The sequence below is a fragment of the Erinaceus europaeus genome, chromosome 9 (genome assembly GCF_950295315.1).
Source record: "Erinaceus europaeus chromosome 9, mEriEur2.1, whole genome shotgun sequence".
Taxonomy (NCBI): domain Eukaryota; kingdom Metazoa; phylum Chordata; class Mammalia; order Eulipotyphla; family Erinaceidae; genus Erinaceus; species Erinaceus europaeus.
In genome coordinates, this window is record NC_080170.1 from 47,518,268 (window position 1) to 47,524,267 (window position 6,000).

Sequence of the window (6,000 nt, forward strand, 5' to 3'; positions counted from 1 at the left end):
AGCAAGTTAAGCGCACGTGGCATTGTCACACAATGACATTAATAGCAACAACAATAATAACTACAACAACAATGGAAAAAAATCAAGGGCAACAAAAGGGAAAATAAATAAATAAATAAATATAAAACAAATTAAAAAGAAAGAAAAATACAAAGAAAGAGAGAGAAGGAAGGAAAGAGGGAAGGAAGAGCTACTGGGAGCAGTAGATTTGTTTTTTTATCTTTTTTTAATATTTTATTTATTTATTCCTTTTTGTTGCCCTTGTTTTATCGTTGTAGTTATTGTTATTGTTATTATTGATATCATCATTGTTGGATAGGACAGAGAGAAATGGAGAGAGGAGGGGAAGACAAGGGAGGGAGAGAGAAAGACAGATGCCTGCAGACCTGCTTCACCTCCTGTGAAGGGACTCCCCCTGTAGGTGGGGAGCCCAGGCTCGAACCAGGATCCTTACACTGGTCCTGGCGCCCGGTGCCATGTGTGCTTAACCTACGGCGCAACCACCCGACTTCCAGGAGCGGTGGATTTGTTCTGCAGGCACCAAGCCCCAGCGATAACTCTGGTGGGAAAAAATAAATAAATACAATAATATTGTTTTCATAATACAAACTATAGAAAACTAAGCTGGGTGGAAGTTTTTCTGATGCAGAATCTATAAAACTGATACACATAAGCATGCACACACACACACACACACACACACAAACAGAAGTAAACTGTTTCTAAAACTTTGTGAGGACTATGGTGGGCTTTTTGGGAGGCGGGAAGGTGGAGACACAGAACTTTGGTGCTGGGTGTGGTACAGAACTATACACTGTGATCCTCCAATCTTGGGACCCACTATTAATCACAAATACAAAAAAAAATGAAAGAAAATTGTTTAGAGACAATGTACAGAAGATGACATCCAACTTTGGCTCATTAATGATTCTTGAGGGTGAGTTTCAAGAACTCCTGGGGAGTGTGGAATTTTAATTAGAAAAAGGCACTTTCTAATTGGAAAAAGTTACTTTTTTTTCAACATGTTTTTCAAATATGAGTCATCATATAAGGAATAGAAATTCAAGTATTTTAATAGAAACCAATATAATTTTAAAACTAAGGATGACCTACTCTAGAACCAAGGGAATATTTAGATGTGAAAGCATAGGTCTTCAAATATAATGGAGACCAGACCAACATGATTGCCCTTATAAAAGATATAACCATATTATTGTTACAGAGAGATTCTCTATTCTTCCAAAGGATAGGCTCCAAATTTGGAATTGTTGGTTTAGTCCCAGGGCACCAAGGGAAGAGTGCCACCTGCTGGACAACCATTGATACTCCCTGCAGGGCTACATAGCAATCTCCAGCCAACAGAGTCCTCATCAAATTCATATGCCAGACCCTAGATTATTTCACTAATAATATTCAGCTACTTCCTACAAACTTCTTATCCAAGAATTTTTTTGCTCAGCTAACAAAATGAGTTACTCTTCCAGGGCAGATTTTTTTCCTGTTGTATTTATTTATACTAGGACTTGTTCTATTCTATAGTGAAAGCATCTACTTCTTCTTTTTTATTATTTATAAAATGAAAATATTGACAAGACCATAGGATAACAGGGGTACAACTCCACACAATTCCCACCACTAGAACTCCGTATCCAATCCCTCCCTTGATAGCTTTCCTATTTTTTATCCCTCTGGGAGTATGGACCCAGGGTCATCATGGGGTGCAGAAGGTGGGAGGTCTGGCTTCTGCAATTGCTTCCCCACTGAACATGGGCATTGGCAGGTTGATCCATACTCCCAGCCTGTCTCTCTCTTTCCCTAGTGGGGCAGGGCTCTGGAAAGGTGAGGCTCCAGGACACACTGGCGGGGTCATCTGCCCAGTGAAGTCAGATTGGCATCATTGTTAGCATCTGGAACCTGGTGGCTGATAAAGAGTTAAGATATAAAGCAGAGGGGTAGGGACACAGACTAGTGGTGGGAATGGTATGAATATACACTCCTATTAGCATATAGTTTCAAACAAATTAATAAATAAAAAAAGTTTAAAGATGCAAGTTTCTATTTCTTATAATACGCACTTAGACACGAGTCAGAATTTATTTTGTAAACTACAATATTTTTACTATTTTCTCTTAGAGTCATAGTTCCCTCTTAATAGTGCAATTCATCAACACATTAATTCTCTCAGACATTAACAGCTGTAAAAAGTAACTTGCAGGGGGCTGGACAGTAGCGCAGCGGGTTAAGCACAACATGGCGAGGAGAGCAAGGACCAGAGTAACTATCCTGGTTGGTGCACCCGGCTCCCCACCTGCTGGGGAGGTCACTTCACAAGCGGTGAAGCAGGTCTGCAGGTGTCTATCTTTCTCTCCCCCTCTCTGTTTTCCTGACCTCTCTTGATTTCTCTCTGTCCTATCCAACAGCAGTAACAACAACAATGATAAACATCAAGGGCAACAAAAGGGAAAAAATAGCATTGGGTTCATAGTGCAGGCAATGTGCCCCAGCGATAATCCTGGTGGCAAAAAAAAAAAAAATTAACTTGCAGGGGAGCTGGGAGGAAGTGCTGGGGTTAAGTGCACATGGTGCAAAGCACAAGGGCCTGCACAAGAATCCCAGTTAGAAGAGCCGGCTCCCCACTTGCAGGGGATCGTTTCACAAGCAGTGAGGCAGGTCTGCAGGTGTCTTATCTTTCCCCCTCTGTCTTCCCCTCCTCTCTCGATTTCTCTCTGTCCTATACAACAACAACAGCTATAACAACAACAACAAGGGCAACAAAATGGAAATAGCCTCCAGGAGTAGTGGACTTACAGTGCCAGCACTGAGCCCCAGTGATAACCCTGGAAGGCAAAAAAAAAAGTAACTTGCAATGGCTTAAATGTTTGTTCTGCTATGCTTGAATGAGAGATGGGAAGAGGTACTGACAGGGAACCCCAAAGTGATGCAGGAGCAGTGGAATTGGTTCATCAAGTTACTCAGAATATCTGTAGTTGATGATTTTAAAAATATAACTTGTGTGGTCCGGGAGGAAGCACAGTGGATAAAGCACTGGATTCTCAAGCATGAGTTCAATCCCCGGCAGCGCGTGTACCAGAGTGATGTCTGGTTCTTTCTCTCTCCTCCTATCTTTCTTATTAATAAATAAATTCTAAAAAAATACAACTTGATTTAGTCTTATTATGGCCATTTGATTCTCTATAGAGAAGTCCCCCCTTCCTGCCAGAACCACAGGCAGGTCACTCCCACAGCAAGCCTGAGATAAAACTCTGAATATCTACACTCACAAAGAGCATGGGGAGTAGGGGAGGGATGCCCAGATGTGCATGCTGTGGACTGTGGAGTGAATATACCCTCTTCTACACTGGCATGACTGACTGGCCCTGATTGAAACTATCTGTATTCACATTGCCTTAAATCCCTTTTCTTCCTTTGACATCGTGCCAATAATCAATTCATTTAGGTTACAGGTGAAAAAGGTTATCACAGTAAATACTTATCAGTGAGTCCACAGAATCAGACCGCAGTTTACTAAGACCCAGCTGAAATGAGCTCATTGCAAGAACAACAACTGGGGGTAGGGGGGCAGGTGAAGAGTCATCTAGGAGAAGGAGGTTCTTTAAACACATCATGTTAGCCTATTTCCAAATGGAGCCAGTAAGGCTCTTACCCAGAATTTCTCGATCACAGATAATGAAAAAAAAAAGAAAAAGAAAACTGCCACTTTACCCTGTGGCTGATAAACTCGTGGCATATGAATCATGAGCTGCTAGTGGATATTTGTCCCCCAAAGGAAGAGCCCCCTGATTGAAAGAAAATTATCTGATAGCATCTCATAGTTGAATCCTGTTAATTTACATGACAATAAATAAATAAATTCAAGCTTGAAGTGGATTTCTGGCTTCCTTCCCAACCAAAAACATTTTGATGAACAAGGCTTTAAAACAGTGCTTATATGCAAGATTAAAATAGTGTACAGCTAGATTACATCCCTTTACATATTGATTAAAGCAAATATTAGCAAACATTGCTTTCTATGAATTATTGGCAACATCACATCTGCCAACAAATGATAGGTAGTACAATGTATAACCATTTACCTTAGTCATTTCTCATTCTCTGTGGTCAGCTTTGAAAATTATTTGTTTTCATTCTAGACATTTGATTATTACATATATATGTTCATTTTGTTGCTGATATATTGCATATATATTTAGCACATATGTACATAATTATATATATACATACATGAATTCCTATTCAGATTTGAAAGTCACCTGCTCAAATGATGACAAAAGAATATGCAGTCCTTCTGCATTACCTGGTTATGTACAAATACTATCACTTATTATTCGCAATTTATTCATATTTTTAAAGTGAGGTTCATAAAATTAAAAAATTTAGTTCAAGTGCACATTGCAGTTAAATTAAGAAGTATGGCAGAATTTGAGTTAAAACTACATCAGATTGGCAGAAAATCTATAGACTTAATGGCTATGTTTTATATGCTACTAGTAAAGTTATAGCCACATAAATTATATCCCTTAACCCTAGAATTCATGGAAATTGACTACTGTACAATAGATAATAACTTTAACTTAAAAAGAGGGAGTGGGGGCTGGCCGGTAACGCAGTGGGTTAAGCACATATGGTGCAAAGCACAAGGACTGGCATAATGATCCCGGTTTGAGTCCCCCGGCTCCCCACCTGTAAGGGAGTCACTTCACAAGTGAAGCAGGTCTTCAGGTGTCTTTCTTTCTCTCCCCCTCTCTGTTTTCCCCTCTTCTCTCCATTTCTCTCTGTCCTACCCAACAACAACAGCAACAACGTAGTGCTGAGTGCACATGTTACAAAGCACAAGGACCCATGTTCGAGCCCCCAGTCCCCACCTGCAGGGGGAAGTTTCATGAGTGGTGAAGCAGGGCTGCAGGCTACCTCTCTGTCTCTCTCCCTTTCTATCTTACCCTTCCCTCTCAATATCTGGTTTTCTCTATCCAATAAATAAATAAAGATTTTTAAGAGTTTAAAAAGAACAACAGTCTCCTGGATCAACTAGGAATACCAAAGGAGACCACCTGGGACTGAAACAAGACAGGACTAGAACGACTACAGGAACCCACCAAATCACCGGTGAGTGCAAACACATGTGGCTGGTGACAAAAAGGAGCCTAGGAAGAGACTAAGTGGCTGGTAACAGTCCGACACTCTGTCAGTTGAAACACCACCTTAGTCTGTCCCACCAACAAGGGGACAGCTGAAGGGAGGAGAGGACTCCCCGGAGACTCACCAAGTGCAACTCTGAGTCTCCATTGCTACTGCCCTCAGAATCTGGAGCAGCAGCAGGGAGGGACACCCGGGGACAGAGATCTAACCAGGAAACTCAGGAGAAGACCTATACCTCGGTGGCATAGCTGTGGGGCTGTGAAAGTCTCTTTGCATAACCACCGGACTATCTCTGCCACACCCTGCCTTATCTCTTGGTTAGGAGTTGGTGATTAACTTAGAAGCCCTCAGGCTCCCATAGCCTACAGAGAAGGAAAAAAAAAAAGAGGCTTTTAAACCACTGAGCTCCAAATCAGGGATTAAAATACTATTGAAACAACTGTTAACTTCCACAACTGTGAACCCTTTAATTACCTTACTGGATTGACACAAGTCAATCCAGGAAATAGTGATCAGTAATTTGAAAATTACTGAGAGGGAACTCATAACACAATATATAAAATGGGTAAACCAACAAGAAGAAATATTGGAGAAACTAATCAGGACAATAGTCCAGCTAAAAGCCCCCCAAAGGGTGAAGCACAAAATAACAAGTTCAACATCCAAACATTAGCTAAGGAAATAATAACAGGAGTTAGTAAAGAGTTTGAAAGAATTATAATCAGAAATACAGGAACAACAAATGAGACTCTGGAAGAAAACACTATCTCAAGGTTATTAGAGAGCTGAAAGCTGAAATAGCTGAGCTAAGAACACAACTAGCTGAACAGGCTAAAACAGTAT